The sequence below is a fragment of the Macaca mulatta genome, chromosome 5 (genome assembly GCF_049350105.2).
Source record: "Macaca mulatta isolate MMU2019108-1 chromosome 5, T2T-MMU8v2.0, whole genome shotgun sequence".
Lineage (NCBI taxonomy): Eukaryota > Metazoa > Chordata > Mammalia > Primates > Cercopithecidae > Macaca > Macaca mulatta.
Window position 1 is genome coordinate 22,108,188 of NC_133410.1, and position 18,107 is coordinate 22,126,294.

An 18,107-nucleotide genomic window follows, 5' to 3' on the forward strand; every position below is an offset into this window, starting at 1 on the left:
CTGCAACTCTCTTCCAGGCATCTGGTGCATGTCGAAATGAAAGATTAGTTTTTCAAGGTGTTTTGAGCATTTTAGATCTATATGGTATGTAAAATCTTCTGACTTTTCAATGTTGTCAAATATCCCGTTTTTTAAAACAACAAAAAAATGCCAAAACAAAATGACAAACGAAACATGCCTGGGTACAAAATTCAGTCATTTTGCAGTCTCTTATTTGGTCAAACCCACCCATTTTATTTGGCAGAGAAAATGAGGAGTAGAAAAACGAAGTGCCTTGTCCAATCACAGAGTGAGGCAGGGGAAAACTCAGGACTGGAACCTCTACAAATCTAGGCTGTTATAAAAAATCACTTTATTTTTCAAATGCAAATAAGAGCTATTGTCTTTAATGTACACATTCAGCACTGATATTCAAATGCATTAATCAACATTGCATATCCTTTTTCTTCCAGTTTGTTTGAAGGCTTAGTGTAGAAACAACTTCTGTTACATCAAAGATCAAAATATCAGGTTTGGGAACATTTGCGTGCTCATTAGAGTTAGTGTCAAATGTATCTCCCTGGCTCACACCTACCTGCCATTGAAGGGAAAATATCTTATTAACTATTTATGGAAGACCCCAGGCGCTTCCTCTTGAGAGATCCTGAGCATGTAATTTTCACCACTGCATGGCAACTGCCACATTTCCTCCACCTCTGCCTCTGCTCCCAAACAACCCTTTAATAGTCACTGATATGAACACCGCTGTGGATTTTACCCTCCAAAGTCATGATTCTTAAATTGGCTCCCTTCATTTCACTTCTGGCTAGTGCCTTGCTACGCTCATAGCACACTACCAGAAAGAGGAGAAGCATTTCTTTTTTTGTTGTTTATTATTTGTATTGATTATTATTGTTTTTAGACAGAGTCTCCCTCTGTTGCCCAGGCTGGTCGCAAACTTCTGTGCTCAAGTGATCTTTCTCTTTGGCCTCCCAAAGTGTTGGGATTATAGGTGTGAGTCACTAACCAGGCCAAGAAGCCAGTTTTTACCCATGCATTTCCTGCTATGTCATTTTTGTTATGGTGATCCCAAGGCCACTTATTTTGCCTTCCAAAAGTTACAGGAGTCTGTGTGTGTGTGTGTTGCATATATGCATATGTGTGTGTTACACATGTGTGTGCAACAGACAGACAGAGTCTTTTGGCTTTAATTTATAGGCTAACTGTAATAAAGGATAATTTAATGGCAAGAGAAAATAATAATGTTATAATCTCAAACGTTTATTGAACATTTTTCTCAATTTCTACTTCCATAATTTGAAAAAAATGTATTATCAGTTAATTGTTTAAATAATTTGATAATCTAATTAGTTAATGTATTTGTTAGTCTATTTTAAAGACAGGTTTTTCAAAGTATAATTTACATTAACAAAATTTACCTTCTTAAAGTGGACAGTCAGGTGAGTTTTGACAAATGTATGCAGTTGTGTAACTATAATGATAGTTGTGGTAAAATTTCTTTTTTTTTTTTTTTTTTTTTTTGAGACTGAGTCTGGCTCTGTTGCCCAGGCTGGAGTGCAGTGGCCGGATCTCAGCTCACTGCAAGCTCCGCCTCCCGGGTTTACGCCATTCTCCTGCCTCAGCCTCCCGAGTAGCTGGGACTACAGGCGCCCGCCACCTCGCCCGGCTAGTTTTTTGTATTTTTTAGTAGAGACGGCGTTTCACCGTGTTAGCCATGATGGTCTCGATCTCCTGACCTAGTGATCCGCCCATCTCGGCCTCCCAAAGTGCTGGGATTACAGGTTTGAGCCACCGTGCCCGGCAAGATGTGGTAAAATTTCTTCCCCCAAAATGTTCTCTTGTATAAAAGCATACAAAGTGCAAAAGGCAGTCTACCCCTTGTCCTGTCTCAGTCCTTGGCAACTGGTGATGTTCCCTGTTCTTTTGATTTTTGTCTTTCCTAGAATGTCAGATAAATGGACTCCCACAGTATGTAGTCTTTTGTGGATGACATTTTTTCATAGCATATTTTAGAGATTCATCCACACAATACGTTTGTATTATATAAATAAACCATGAATTGCGTATCCATTTACCAGGTGGTAAAAATTTGAGTTGTTTCCCATTTTTGGCTATTAATAGCTATTATAGACATTTGGATACAAGTCCTTGTCTGGATAAGAGTTTTCATATCTTTTGGAGCAGGGTAGCTTGGTTATATGATCAATATGTGATTAACTTTTAATAAATGGCCAAAATGTCTTTCAAAGTGCCTGTACTATTTTACATTTTCACCAGCAATATATGAGAGTTAGAATTGTTCCAGTTTTACCCATATTTGGTACTCTCAGTCTTTTTAATTTTAGCTATTTGTGAGGGCTAATTTTATTCATCACCTTGGCTGGGCCATGGTGCCTAGATATTTGGTCAAATAATTTAGATGTTTCTATGAAGGTGTTTTGTATGAGATTAGCATTTGATTTGGTGGACTTTTGAGTAAAGCAGGTTGTCCTCTGTAATGTCAGTGGGTCTGCTTCAATAAGCCAAAGACATAAATAGAACAAAAGGTTGACCCAAGTTCCTCTGAGCAAGAGGGAATTCTACCGGCAGACTGCCTTCAAACGTAGTCTGCAACATCAGCTCTCTGTGGTTTGCCAGTAGACTGTCACTGGACTTAACTACGCCTTCATGAATCTCCAGTCTGTTGGCCTCCCCCACCAGATTTTGAACTCACTAAGCCTCCACAATTGCATGAGCCAATTCCTTAAGTAAATATCTTTATGTAGCTAGATATATCTACATATATCTAAATATCTAAATTTAGATATATCTAAATCTAGATACATCTATCTAGATACATAGACATCCAGATAGATAGATATAGACATCTTATTGGTTTGTTTTCTCTGAAGAACTCTTATTAACATCATGTTCTAGTGGGTTTATGATGATATCTCATCGTGGTTTTAATTTGCATTTTTCTGATGACTAATCATGTTGAATATTTTTAATGTGCTTAATGCTATTTGTGTATTGTCTTTTGTGAAGTGTCTATTCAAATACTTATCCAGTTATCCAGGTTTTTGTTTGTTTTGTTTTGTTTTGGTGAGGGGGCAGGATTGTTTGTCTTCCTATTATTGAGTTGTAAGAAGTATTTACATATTCCAGATACAAGTCTTTTATATAATATGTTGTCTTCCAATATTTTCTCCCTGTGAGTGGCTTGTATTTTCATTTACTTACCAGTGTCTTTAGAAAACCAAGAGTCTTAATAAAACCAAATTTATCAATTTTTCTCTTAGGACTCATGTTTTGGGTTCCATTTAAGAAATGGTTAGTTTATATATATATATATATATATATATATATAGAGAGAGAGAGAGAGAGAGAGAGAGAGAGAGAGAGAGAGAGAGACAGAGTCTCACTCTGTCGCCCAGGCTGGAGTGCAGTGCCGCGATCTCGGCTCACGGCAAGCTCCACCGCCTCCCAGGTTCACACCATTCTCCTTCATCAGCCTCCCGAGAAACTGGGACAACAGGCGCCCGCCACCACGCCCGGCTAATTTTTTTGTATTTTTGGTAGAGACGGGGTTTCACCGTGTTTGCCAGGATGTTCTCGATCTCCTGACCTTGTGATCCGCCCGCCTCCGCCTCCCAAAGTGCTGAGATTATAGGCGTGAGCCACCGCGCCCAGCCAGAAATGTTTTTACCTAACCCAAGTTTGCAAAGAACTTTCCCTATATCTTCTCCTAGATATTTTATAGATCTAAAACGATCTTACATTTAGATCTATGATCCATTTGGAAATAATTTTTGTATATACTGTAATGTAAGGGTTGAGATTTGTTAGGTACATGATTATTTAATTGTTCCAACAGCATTGTTGAAAAGGCTATCTTTTCCCATGTGAATTATCTTTTCATTTTTCAAAAGAGTCAATTAACTGTGTATTTGTAAGTTTAGTTATGAATTCTATATTTTATTTCATTGAACTACATTTCTATATTTATATCAATAATACTATAGATTGCAAGTGAATCTCAAAGTGAGGTAGTGTGAGTCTTCTAACTTTATTCATCTTGTTCACAATTATTTGGGCTATTATAGGTCCTTTGTATTTCCATGTATAATTTATAATCAACTTGAAATTTCTGCAAAAATATGCTGTGATTTTGATTGGGATTGTGTTGAATCTGTTGATCAGTTTGGGGAGAATTGACTTCTTAAGAATAGTGTGTCTTTCAATCCTTGAGCACTGTATTTCTCATCATTTATTTACAATTTATTTAATTTCTCTCAGTTATTATTTGTAGATTTTAGTGTACAGATCTTGCACATATCTTGTTAAATCTATCCCTAGGTATCTTTTGATGCTATTGTAAATGGCATTTTTAAAAAGCTTTTGTTTCCACATGTTTACTTCAACATTAGAAAAATATAATCACTTTTTGAATATTGGTTCTCTATTCTGCAACTCTCCCAAACTCAAATGTTAATTTTAATAAGTTCAAAATTTCTTAGTATTTTCAATATACATTATATTGTTGTCTATAAGTGATAATTATTTAATAACAATTCTTTAAATATTTAATTAATTCTTTAAGTCTTTTACCATTAGGCATAATGTTATGTGTAGTTTTTGTGCATACACTCTTTATCATGAAAAGTAAGTTCCTCTGTATTCTGAGATCCTTGTGAGTTTTTTCATGATGAATGTTAATTTTTGTCAACTACTTTTTCTGCATTTATTAAGATAATATGGTTTTTCTTTTTTTACTTTTTTTTTTTTTTTTTTTTTGAGACGGAGTCTTGCTCTGTCGCCCAGGCTGGAGTGCAGTGGCGCGATCTCCGTTCACTGCAAGCTCTGACCCCCCGGGTTCACGCCATTCTCCTGCTTCAGCCTCCCGAGTAGCTGGGACTACAGGCGCCCGCCACCTCGCCCGGCTAGTTTTTTTGTATTTTTTAGTAGAGAGGGGGTTTCACCGTGTTAGCCAGGATGGTCTCGATCTCCTGGCCTCGTGATCCACCCACCTCGGCCTCCCAAAGTGCTGGGATTACAGGCTTGAGCCACCGCGCCCGGCCTCTTTTTTTACTTTTTGATGTAATGGAATGTATTGACTAATTTTCAAATGTTGAACCATCTTGCATTACTATCATAAACACAATTTGTTCATGATGTAGTAAATTTTTAATGTATTGTTTAGTGAATTTGCTTATTTTTTTGGTAATGATTTGTGTGTTTATGTTCACAATGTATTGATATGGTTTGACTGTGTCCCCGCCCAAATCTCATCTTGAATTGTAGTTCCCATAATCCCCACATGTCACAGGAAGGACCCAATGGGAGGTAATTGAATCATGGGTGATGGTTTTATAAGGGGAGTGATAGTTTTATAAGGGGCTTCCCTCTTTGCTCAGCTCTCATTCTCTTTCCTACAGCCCTGTGAAGAAGTGCCTTCTGCCGTGATTGTAAGTTTCTTGAGGCCTCCCCAGCCATGTGGAACTGTGGGTCAATTAAACCTTTTTTATTTATAAATTACCCAGTCTCAAGTGCTTCTTCATTGCAGTGTGAGAACAGACTTATACAGATATGTTGATCTATAGGCTTTTTTTCTTATATTTTATCTGCTTTTGATACTTGGGTGTTAATCAAATTTGGCCTAAAGTTGCCTCCTTACATATTTAACTTCAGCCTAAAGGTTTTCCGGTACCTTGTGAACTGTAACAAGTGGAGGTGTAAACTGTAGCCCACACCCGTGCCAATCACTGAGTTTTGGCCAATCAAATGTAGCCAACTGTTTGAACCGTGTTCAAATAAGGCAAACACCTAGCTGAACCAATTCAGTTGTTTCAGCATCTCACTTCGGATTGCTGTATGTCATTTCCCTTTTTTTGTCTATAAAGAGCTGGAGTCTCTCTGAATCTGCTGTGATTCTAGGGGCTATCACATTCATGGATCATTCATTCCTCAATTAAACTCCTCTAAATTTAATTTGGCTGAAGTTTTCTTTTAACATGGGTAATATTAACTTTTAAAAAACGAGTTATCAGGTGTTTCACTCCTTCAATTTTCAGGAAACTATTTGGTAGATTTCACCAGTGAAGCCATGTCGGCTTAAAGATTCTCATGCCATCCCATTTATGTGTGTGTTAGTTCAAAACCTTTAAATCATACATTTAATTTCTGGAATAGATAAAGGAATATGCATGCTATCCATTTCTTCTTGAATGAAATTTGGTCATTTGTATCTTTCAAGGGATTTTTCCATTACATCTAAGTTGTAGAATAAACAAACAGTTGTCATAGTATTCCTTTGTTATCTTATTAATAGCTGTAGGATCAGTAGTGATGTTTTTTATTTTATTCCTGAACTTGGTAATTATATTCTCTCTCTTTTTAAAACAATTATTTATTTATTTAGCTAGAGGTTTATTAATTTCATTAAACTTTTCAGAAACAGCTTTCAGTTTTATTGATTTTTCTCTGTTTTTCTCTTTTATATATAATTCATATATTCTTTTATCTACATTACTTTTTTCCTTCCTCTTTTTTAAGTTTAACTTGTTTTATCTTTTTCTAGTGTCTTAAGGTAGAAAATTACAGCATTGATTAGAAAATTTTCTTTTTTCATAATATTAACATTTCATGCATTCAGTTCCTTTTGAGCACCACTTTAGATGCATTTCTAAAAAATTTGATGTGTTACATTTTCATTTTCAATCAGTTCAAAATATTTTCTAATGTCCAATGTGATTTTTCTTTGGCTTTTGTGTTATTAGAAGTGTCTTGTTTCATTTTCAACTATTTGGAGACTTTCCTTGTATTTTTCTGTTATTGATTTTTAGTTAATTCCTTGTGGCCGGAGAATACATTTTGTATAATTCCAGTGCATTTATATTTATTTAGATTTGTTTCATTTTTCAGGATATGGTCTATCTTGAGAAATGTCTATTTGCACTTTAAAATAAGTATATTCTGTTGTTGAGAGGCGTGTTCTATAAATGTCAATTAGTTCAAGTTATTTAGTAGTAGTTTCATGTCTTTTATATCTTCACCGATTCTCTACTTCTAGGTCTATTTGGTTTGCTTTATGTATGATAAGTGCTAAATACTGTCAATTATTCTATAATAACTCTATATAATAACTCTTAGCACAAGGTCACTATTCTAAATAAGTGCTATTATTGTCTTCCCTTTGATGGTGAGGAAACATGTGAAAAGATTTAATTACTTACCAAATGATGTACAATTCATATATGGTCTAGCTGGAATTTGGACCTAGGCATTCTAGAATTTATACATGGTAAAATACTAATTGAAATTAGAATGCCGAGTGATATGGTTTGGCTGTGTCCACACAAATCTCATCTTGAATTCCCACGTGTTATGGGAGGGACCCCATGGGAGGTCACTGAACTAGGGGGTTGGGTCTTTCCTGTGCTGTTCTTGTGATAGTGAATGAGTCTCAGATGATCTGATGGTTTAAAAAATAAATGGGAGCTTCTCTGCACAGAACTCTCTTTTGGCTGCCATCCACTTTAGATGTGATTTGCTCCTTCTTGTCTTCTGCCATGATCGTGAGGCCTCCCCGGCCATGTGGAACTGTAAGTCCAATTAAACTTCTTTCTTTCGTAAATTGCCCAGTCTCAAGTATGTCTCTATCAGCAGTGTGAAAATGGACTATAACAATAAATTGGTACTGGGTGTTGGGAATTGCTGAAAAGATACCTGAAAATGTGGAAGCGACTTTAGAACTAGGTAACAGGCAGAGGTTGGAACAGTTTGGAGGGCTCCGAAGAAGAAAGGAAAATGCAGGAATGTCTGGAACTTCCCAGAGACTTGTTGAATGGCTTTGTCCAAAATGCTGATAGAGATATGAACAATAAAGTCCAGGCTGAGGTGGTCTTGACAGAGGTGAGAAACTTGTTGGGAACTGGAGCAAAGGTGACTCTTGTTATGTTTTAGCAAAGAGACTCGAAGCATTTTGCTCCTGCCCTAGAGATTTGTGGAACTTTGAACTTCAGAGGAATTATTTAGGGTATCTGGCAGAAGAAATTTCTAAGCAGCAAAGCATTCAAGAGGTGACTTCAGTGCTGTTAAAGGCATTCAGTTTTATAAGGGATGCAGGGCATAAAAGTTAGGAAAATTTGTAGCTTGACAATGCGATAGAAAAGAAAATCTCATTTTCTGACGAGAAATTCAAGCCAGCTGCAGAAATTTGCATAACTAGTGAGGAGCTGAATATTAATCCCAAAACAATGAGGCAAATGTCTCCAGGGCATGTCAGAGGTCTTCACAGCAGCCCCTTCCATTACAGGCACGGAGGTCTAGGAGGAAAAAGTGGTTTTGTGTGAGAGGTCATGGGTCCCCATGCTGTGTACAGTCTAAGTACTTGGTGCCCTGTGTCCCAGTCACTCCAGCTGTGACTAAAAGGGGCCAAGATATAGCTTAGGCTGTTGTTTCAGAGGGTGGAAGCCCCAAGCCTTGACAGCTTCCACATGGTGTTGAGCCTTCAGGTGCACAGAAGTCAAGAATTGAGGTTTGGGAACCTCTGCGTAGATTTCAGAGGATGTATGGAAATGCCTGGATGTCTAGGCAGAAGTTTGCTGTAGGGTGGAACTCTCATGGAGAATCTCTGCTAGAGCAGTGCAGAAGGGAAATGTGGGGTCAGAGCCCCCACACAGAGTCCCTACTGGGGCACCACCTAGTGGAGTTGTAAGAAGAGGGCCACCATCCTCCAGAACCCAGAATGGTAGATCCGCTGACAGCTTGCATTGTGCACCTGGAAAAGCCTCAGACACAATGCCAGTCCATGAAAGCAGCTGGGGCGGAGGCTGTACCCTGCAAAGCCACAGGGGAAGAGCTGCACAAGACTGTGAGAACCTACCTCTTGCATCAGTGTGACCTGGATGTGAGACATGGAGTCAAAGGAGATAATTTTGAAGCTATAAGATTTGACTGTCACGCTGGATTTCAGACTTGCATTGGGCCTGTAGCCCCTTTGTTTTGGACAATTTCTCCCATTTGGAGTGGCTGTATTTACCCAATACCTGTACCCCTATTGTATCTAGGAAGTAACTAGCTTGCTTTTGATTTTACAGGCTCATAGGCGGAAGAGATTTGTCTTGTCTTGAATGAGACTTTAGACTGTGGACTTTTGAGTTAATGCCAAAATGAGTTAAGACTTTGGGGGACTGTTGGGAATGCGTGATTGGTTTTGAAATGTGAGGTCACAAGATTTGGGAGAACCCAAGGGCCGAATGATACGGCTTGGCTGTGTCTCCATCCAAATCTCATCTTGAACTCCCACCTGTTGTGGGAGAGACCTGGTGGGAGGTGACTGAATTACGGGGGTGGGTCTTTCCTGCACTGTTCTTATAATTGTGAATGAGTCTCACAAGCTCTGACGGTGGTTTGTTTTTGTTTTTTTGTTTTTGTTTTTGGATGGGAGTTTCTCTGCACAAAACTCTCTTTTTGCCTGCTACCATCCACATTAGATGTGACTTGCTCCTCCTGGCCTTCCACCATGATTGTGAGGCCTGCCCAGACATGTGGAACTGTAAATCCAATTAAACCTCTTTCTTTTGTAAATTGCCCAGTGTCAGGTGTGTCTTTATCAGCAGTATGAAAATAGACTAATACATTAAGTGACTGTATTTATTATTTACAAGAGAATGAGATAGAGCTGGGAAGCCAAGAGTGGATATCACTATGTGGCAGATTATAGGTGATTTATTTCTTCTTCCTACAGTTCTTCATTTAAAAAGTGTGCTTCTTAATTTTAGGTGTCACTTTGAATGCATTAGGGGTTGCCTAGAGAACTGGTAAAAGATTACTTCTGGGGGTGTCTCTGAGGGCGTTTCTGAAGGAGGCTGGCTTGTGAGTCAGTTAACTGAGTCAGGAAAATCCACCCTCAATGCTGGTAGACACCGTCCAATCAGCTGAGGGCCTGGATAGAAACAAAGGCAATTTCCTCTCTCTCTGGGACCTGGGATATACTCATCTCCTCTTGCTGTTGGACATCAGAACTCTAGGATCTCCAGCTTTTGTACTCCAGGACCCACACCAGCAGCCTCTGGCTTTCTCAGGCTTTTGGCCTCAAAGTGGGTGTTATATAGTTTCCCTGGTTCTGAGGCTTTTGAACTTGGACTGAGCTGTGCTACTGGCTTTCCTGGGTCCTCAGATTGCAGAGGGCCTGTTGTGAAACCTCTCAATCTCTGTAATCGTGTGAGCCAATTTTCCAAGTAAACCTTTCCTCATTTTTCATGTATCCATCTGTATCATATTGGTTCTGTCTCACTAGAGAACCCTGACTAATACAGTAAGCTTTCTACAATGCCTGTATACATTTGTTATAAAATGAAAAAAATTAAATTATTATTTTATTTGCTTGTATTTACTAGAATAATTAAAAAGAAGGCAAGTCATTCAACACCTGCATTTTTAGTAAATAACTGTTGTGTTTATCTGCCCAATAATTTGCCATAATCTATTGAACCACACTTTTATTTTTAGAATGCATCCAAATTTGTTATAAATAATGCATGTGAAATACTATCGCATATAATATTTGACTATATTTCTTATTATCTCTTTAGCATAAATTCCTGGAAGTGTATTACTGGATCAATTGTACAAACAGGTCTATTTATTTTTAGTTTGTTTGCTTTGCCTTTAGACTGTTTTACATAAAACCTATGTTTCTGTTGAAAAAGAATCCTATCAAACAAGTTAAGCATTATATTTACTTTTTTAGGAAGTACTTTATTGAGCCACAGCAGAAGAGACACAGAATAATTGCTATTTCAAATACAAGAAGTTATATAGTTTTCATAGTTTAAGCTAATACATGTATACAAGTTGGGAAAGGAGAAAAAAAGAGATTCTAAGATTTCTTATCTCTTAAATATTTAACTAATAGCTATGTTTGAGAATGTGATTTTATACAATCACCTAAAATATTTTTTACAACACATGACATTCACACTGACATAAAATTAAATGAAATTATTTTTAAAGTAGATTTTAAAAATGACTAGTGATCACTCTTATTGTTTAGATTCTGAACAGCAGGTTGACAAGAGGGTTGGTAAACTTCCTAAGAAACAACAGGTACAGCAGAACCTAGCCTATGCAAACAAGATCCTATGCTGACAACCTGTTCAAAATAGTCAAGTCAGAATCATATATTGCATTGCCTTTGAATTAACCCTATGTTCCTGTGATTTCTTCAGATTTTTCCTTAATGTATATAGATTTATTTCTTAGAAAGACACTCATATTTCTAATTTCATATTTATTCTTCTTAGTAAGGAGTCTTATGTTATCCTGTTTGCTAAAGGGTAGTTGAAGAATTAGCAAAAAACAATTTTCTAATTGTTCTATTACCAAAACAAAAGCATTCAAATTTGGTGTATATTCTACCTTCTTCCTTCTATTTACCACCTCCCCTCTGCTTTTCAGTAGCTGAAATTTGTTTGTTTTTCACAGGTTATAATGACATTTATCTGCATTTGTGAATCTGATGCTACAAGTGAGAAATTTTAAAAGTCTGTTTTATTTTGTTCATTACAGGTTTTTTTTTTTTGAAGAACGATAATGAATCAAAATGAAATTCTTTTCATTTAGATTTTTCCAGATAATATTGTGAAATATCACTATTGCCTCAACACTTTCACAGGTTCATTATTGAGGCTAATTCAGTCAAATTTATCATATAAACTGACGTTCTTCTTTAGGACATTGTGGTGAGTAAGCTAGTTTTTGGACCATGGCTATTTTAACAAGAAAATCACAACTTTTTTAATACCAAAACTTACTACTGAGCTTTTAATTTTGTTCAACTTTTGTTCAATGCATGTTGGCTGATACAGAAATACATACACACTGATATGTTTTGGCTGTGTCCCCACCCAAATCTCAACTTGAATTTTATCTCCGAGAATTCCCATTTATTGTGAGAGGGACTCAGTGGGAGGGAGTTGAATCATGGGGGCCGGTCTTTCCTGTGCTATTCTCGTGACAGTGAATAAGTCTCACAAGATCTGATGGGTTTATCAGGGGTTTCTGCTTTTGCTTCTTCCTCATTTTCTCTTGCTGCTGCCATGTAAGAAGTGTCTTTCACCTCCCACCATGATTCTGAGGCTTCCCCAGCCATGTGGAATTGTAAGTCCAATTAAACGTCTTTTTCTTCCCAATCCTGGGTATGTCTTTATCAGCAGCATGAAAATGGATACACACACATACACACATATACACACACACACATATACAGACATTTGAAGATAAACATATGTAGACATACGAAGATACGTAGATGTGTAAGAACTCAGAAACCACTACATACATTTAATGCATTTATCTATTTCTATGCCCATTTATATGTGTATATGTGTATATATCTTGATGTACATATAATCATCAAATCTGAAGTTGAAATACATGCACACATACGCCCATATACATACACATATATAAATATAAATAAAATTGTTTCTGACTTCTTATATGCCTGAAAATGTATTTTTCTTTGCTTTCAAGCAGAAAGGAAACATGGTAGAAAAGGCTAAGAAAAATCCTTCTCCTGCCCATTAGATGTTGACACACTGCCCTCGTACTTTCAGAGTTTCAGAAAAGAGGCCTGAGATTAATTTCTTTCTTTTTTTTTTTTTTTTCCTTTGAGACGGAGTCTTGCTCTGTCACCCAGGCTGGAGTGCAGTGGCCGGATATCGGCTCACTGCAAGCTCCATCTCCCGGGTTTACGCCATTCTCCTGCCTCAGCCTCCCGTGTAGCTGGGACTACAGGCGCCCGCCACCTCGCCCGGCTAGATTTTGTATTTTTTTTTTTAGTAGAGACGGGGTTTCACCGGATTAGCCAGGATGGTCTCGATCTCCTGAACTCGTGATCTGCCCGTTTCGGCCTCCCAAAGTGCTGGGATTACAGGCTTGAGCCACCGTGCCCGGCCGAGATTAATTTCTTTTAGAATAACTAAATTTGGTTTTTGAAAATATATAAGCAGTTTTCTTTTTCCTGGTTTTGTCTGTGTAGGACATTGTTTTTTATAGTTATAGTACAAAATTCTTCTAGGCTGTAATATAAAAATTTTGCCAGAAAAAAAAATTCTTATTCTTTTGCTTTTTTTGTTGGAAACTTGATGAGACTGTCAACCTTATATTACTTTTCTATTGCTGTATAGCAAATTATAAACTTAGCAGCTTAAAGCAACACACGATTATTCGCCCACAGCCTCTGTGGTCCAGGAATGGAGGCATAGCTTGACTGGGTCCTACCTTAGGGTCTCCACAAAGGGTAGGGACCTGGCGGCATTCTCCTCTGGATGCTTGCCTAGGGAGGAATCTGCTTCCAAGCTCATTTGGATTGTGGGCAGAATTCATTTTCTTGCAGCTGTATGCCTGTGTTTTGCTGCCTATTGACTGGAGGCTGCCCTCAGTTCCTAGAAGATGGCTGACTCCATCGTCCCTCTGGCAATATGGTAGCTTATGTCTTTAAACCAGCAAGCAGAATCGCTCTCCATCTGCTAACACAGGGCTTTATAATCTGTAACGTAAGCATTGGAGTAACATCCTATTATCTTTGCCATGTTCTTTTGGTGAGAAGTGAGTCACAGGTTCTCACCTGTGCCAGCAGGGCATTCCAGGGAGGGGACTTTGGAAGAGTGTATGCATTGGACATCACCTTAGGACACGTCTACCTCAAACCCACCCTCTTTGAGCTCAGAAAATAATTTTCTTTAAGTCTGATTATTGGTTGTTTTTCAAATACTTCATTTTCTTCCTTGGCAACAATGGTAATTTGTAGTTTTCCTAGGCTGGTATTCTGTATTTGTTAGGATTTTTATGATGCTAGCAACAGAAATTCAGAGCTAACTACCTTAAGCAAAACCTGAAATTTAGTGAAAGGGTCCTGGGGTAGTTTAAGGAACACAGGCAAGGCAGAGATCAAAAGAGCAATGGAAAAGTCCAGCAGGTGTCAGGAACAAATGCAAGTGGAAAGGTTCTGTCTTGGAGTGGCCCTGGTTTCTGATTTCTGCCTTTTTCTAGGTGCTGCTGTTTCTCTCTCTTGCCCCATGCTGCCTACCTTTGTCCCAGTCCAAAGCTGGATAATAGAGGATTAAATTAGTTAGTGCACTAGAGCCATTAGAACAGTGTTGGCACATGGCAAATGTCTAGCCATTGTAATGTGTTATTATTGGTCTTTTACTGTGAATTTTATTGTTATTGCATCATGTATATAATACTGCTGTAGGAGGGGAGAAGCTCCAGTGCTAAACAAGTCTGGAGAATGCTAGAAAGGCTAATCTCGTTTGTCCCTAGAATTTCAACTTTCTCTTCTTTTCACTAAATTTTACTGCTTTGTCTTTTTCTTGTGCATTCTCAAAGATCTCAAATGTTTTTTCTGTATCACTGATTCTGCATTATACTCTATCAATTGTACTATTTTTCATTTCAGCGTAGAATTTGAATCTACAATGAACTCCATCTTTCTTTCTCCTGAAACTTTCTTTTCTCTTGGTTTCGTCTCCCTTCTCTTGTTTGGAAGAGGATGTTGTCCCACCAGTTTATTCTTTTCTATGCCTCTTTGCTTTAGTCATACAGAGACTATATGGTATGTATCCTCCCAAGAATAGAAAACATTTCTCTAAACATTTTTCTGGTTATTATAATACATATTTTTCAAAGTTTTTTTTTTTTTTTTTTTTTTTTTTTTACTGTGAGATCTTTAGCTAAATATTTTTTTTTTCTAAATTCTGTTCTTTTGTGATTTTGTGTTGATTCTCTTCTCATCTAATGACCTTTCCAAAACAGATTGATAGCAGATTCTGTCAGTCCCTACCCATTTTCTTCTCTACCCACCTCTCTGGGCAGGATATAGTAGCTTCATACTGCAAGCACCTGGGATTCCACCCATGAAGCCTTTCTTTGGCATACTTGGGGACAGGACAAAAATGCTGGAGAGCTGGCATTCCTGACAGTAGTCCTCATGGGAATAGCTCAATGATGGAATGAAAACTTGCCAATTTCTTAGTCTCTTGGTTGAGGCAACTCCAAGACATGGCCTAAGCTCTCTCCCAGGAGTCTGCAGTGGGTCTGAGTGCCTGCTTCTCACAGCAAAACGTGCTTGGTAATGCCCCTTACTGACTACCTTCCCTAGCCTTTGCTCCTTCCTCACTCCCTGATTGAAGCTTCCTGGGATCCCATCCCGTATAAACGCTTGCCCTCCAACCTTGTCCTGGGCTCTTGTAGGGGAACCCGTACTAAGTTAAGTCATTGTATTAGTCCATTTTCACACTGCTATAAATACATACTTGAGACTGGCTCATTTATAAAGAAAAGAAGTTTAACTGACTGTTGCACAAGGAGCGGAGGCTCAGGAAATTTACTATCATGATGGAAAGTGAAGGGGAGACTAGCAACTTCTTCACAAGGCAGCAGGAGAGAGAAGAATGAAGGAGGAATTTCCAAACACTTATAAAACCATCAGATCTCATGAGACATCACTCACTGAAATGAGAAAAGCCTGGGGGGAACCACCCGCATGAGCCAATCACCTCCCTTCCTCCACACATGGGGATTACAGGTCTTTCCCTCTACAAGTGTGGATTAAAATTCGAGAAAAGATTTGGAGCCAAATCATATCAGTCACCTGTCAAAAAATCAGGTGAATTATTTCCTCTTGGGATTAAATCACATTTTGGATTTAGAACTGGAAAGCAAAATGATGCACATGGTTCCTAATTTTAAATATTGCCATTTGACTTTACATCATGAGGAACAGCATCTTTTCTGTCCTCAAGAGACTCACAATCTAATATTTCTGAACATGTAGACCATAGACTAGCTACATCAAAATGACTTGAAAGACGAATTTGGGACCTTATACCATACGTATTTTCTGTTTGTGTTTTCTGAGTCCTTGCTTGTCTGAAAATATTTCACTTCCACATTGTATAGATTTGGCTCAGCATACTACCTTAGTTTGAAAATAATTTATCCTTAGAATATTGAAGGCACTCTTCTATTACCTTCTAGTGTTCAATGTTGCGAAAAAAATGCCAGTCTGATCAGTGTTCTCATTCTAGAAGCTTTTAGGATCTTTCTTTTTTCTTTGGGGTCTTAAAATTTTACAACAATATGTTTGGTGTGATTTTCTTTTTGTTCACTGTGCTGGCACTCAATGGGTCCTTTGAGTTTAATGTCACAATCCTTTTGTGTCTCTAGATGCTATTTCTTCAATAATTTATTCTTTTTGTGTTATTGGGAATCCTATTATTCCAGGCACTGGAACATATGTACTGGTTCTCTATATGCTGTATTGTTTCTTACACATTCTCTCTCTCTCTCTCTCTCTCTCTCTCTCTGATTCTCCCTCTTGCATTCTTTTTTTTTTTTTTTTCCTTCTCTACATTCTGGGGAATTTCTGAGTTTTATTTGTCTTTTCTTTTCTTATCTTTTTTTTTTTTTGAGACGGAGTCTCGCTCTGTCGCTCAGGCTAGAGGGCTGGAGTGCAGTGGGACTATCTCGGCTCATTGAAACCTCTGCCTCCTGGGTTCAAATAATTCTCCTGCCTCAGCCTCCTGAGTAGCTGGGATTACAGGTGCATGCCACCATGCCCAGCTAAGTTTCGTATTTTTAGTAGCGACAGAGTTTCACCATGTTGGCCAGGATGGTCTCGATCTCTTGACCTCATGATTCATCCACCTCAGCCTCCCAAAGTGCTGGGATTACAGGTGTGAGCCACCCCATTCAGCCTATTTGCCCTTTCTAATACAGAGTTTTTAATTCCTGCAATTGTGCATTTGCTCTCTAAGAACTTTTATTCTGTGAATAGTTCTTTTTTATAGAATCTTGTTCACATTTATTGATACAGTATATTGATGTTTTCTCCATGTTAATTTTTTTAAAGCTCTCTTGTGCTTCCATTTTATCTAGGATTTACTTTTTTTTCCTAGCATGTTGATTTTGGCTTTTTCTCCTTTGTGCTGCTGTTTCCAAAATTTTTGATTATCCATTTATAGGTCTTAAAAAAGCTTTGTTAACTGATGTGTATTCATTTTTGTTTATTATATAGTTTGAATTCTCATTGGCCTTATTGGTAGTAATAATTCTTCCAAGAGTCTAGCAATAAGTTGACTTTAGTTTTAAATTGTGGAGAGGTTGTAAGGCTATCTGTTTTATCTCTCTGTTTAGAAATTTTTGTGGCAGGCTTGGAGTGGCTACATAAGCCACTAGCCATGTGCCAATTAAAACTGGAACTCGGTCCTGTGTTTTCCAAATGAAGTTAACAAACTTGGCTCTTAAATTCATAAACTATGTAATGACATTGGCTGTGTATCAATTCTTGCTCCCAACTTGTGTTAAGTACTCCTGCACTGGTAATTTCCTGGTGTATATATTGACCTTCGTTGAAAAAATTCTACCTAACAAATGTGATGAGCTGCTACTTCCAGGCTATTATGTGCACATATTGGGGGATATTTTAAAGCAGAGACTTCAGGTCAAGTGGTTTTAATCATCTGAAAAGCAAATTATCCCGGGGTAATTTATTAAGTTTTTTTTTTTTTTTTTTTTTTAATGTGTTTTTGTCCTCTGGAATCCTTAAATAGAAAAGAAACTATCCGAGGTGGGTATTTTTAGGCTGGAATACCATGGTGCGCATCTGCCTAATAAAGTTGTTGTTGAAGCCCTTCCTGTTGACTTTTAACCTCAGGGTCTGTGTAATGCCCCTCATTCATTAAGCAGTTGATTCCATTAGCAGCAGGCTGTGTCTGGGATCCTGGGGACCCTGCACCTGGCCTGCTTTCTTTCTGACAAATCGTCTAATTTTATTGATAGCCACCTGGAAAATTATATTTAGGACCGGGGGCCAAGACACACAGCTCAGAACCCACTCCTCCAAAATGAGCACCAAGAGAAAACCCCCTAGAATAGGCATCTCTGCAGCCAGTCCACAGAAAGAGGCATTTTTAAAAGACTGACTCGATATTGCTTTGCCAAGTTCACTCTGCTATTTCTTTCTCTGAGGGGTATTTTAAATGAGGTAAGTTTCTCCTGCAGCTCACATTTCAGAGGGGGCAAGGCCAGCTCCCAGCCTGCCATCAAAAGTCTTC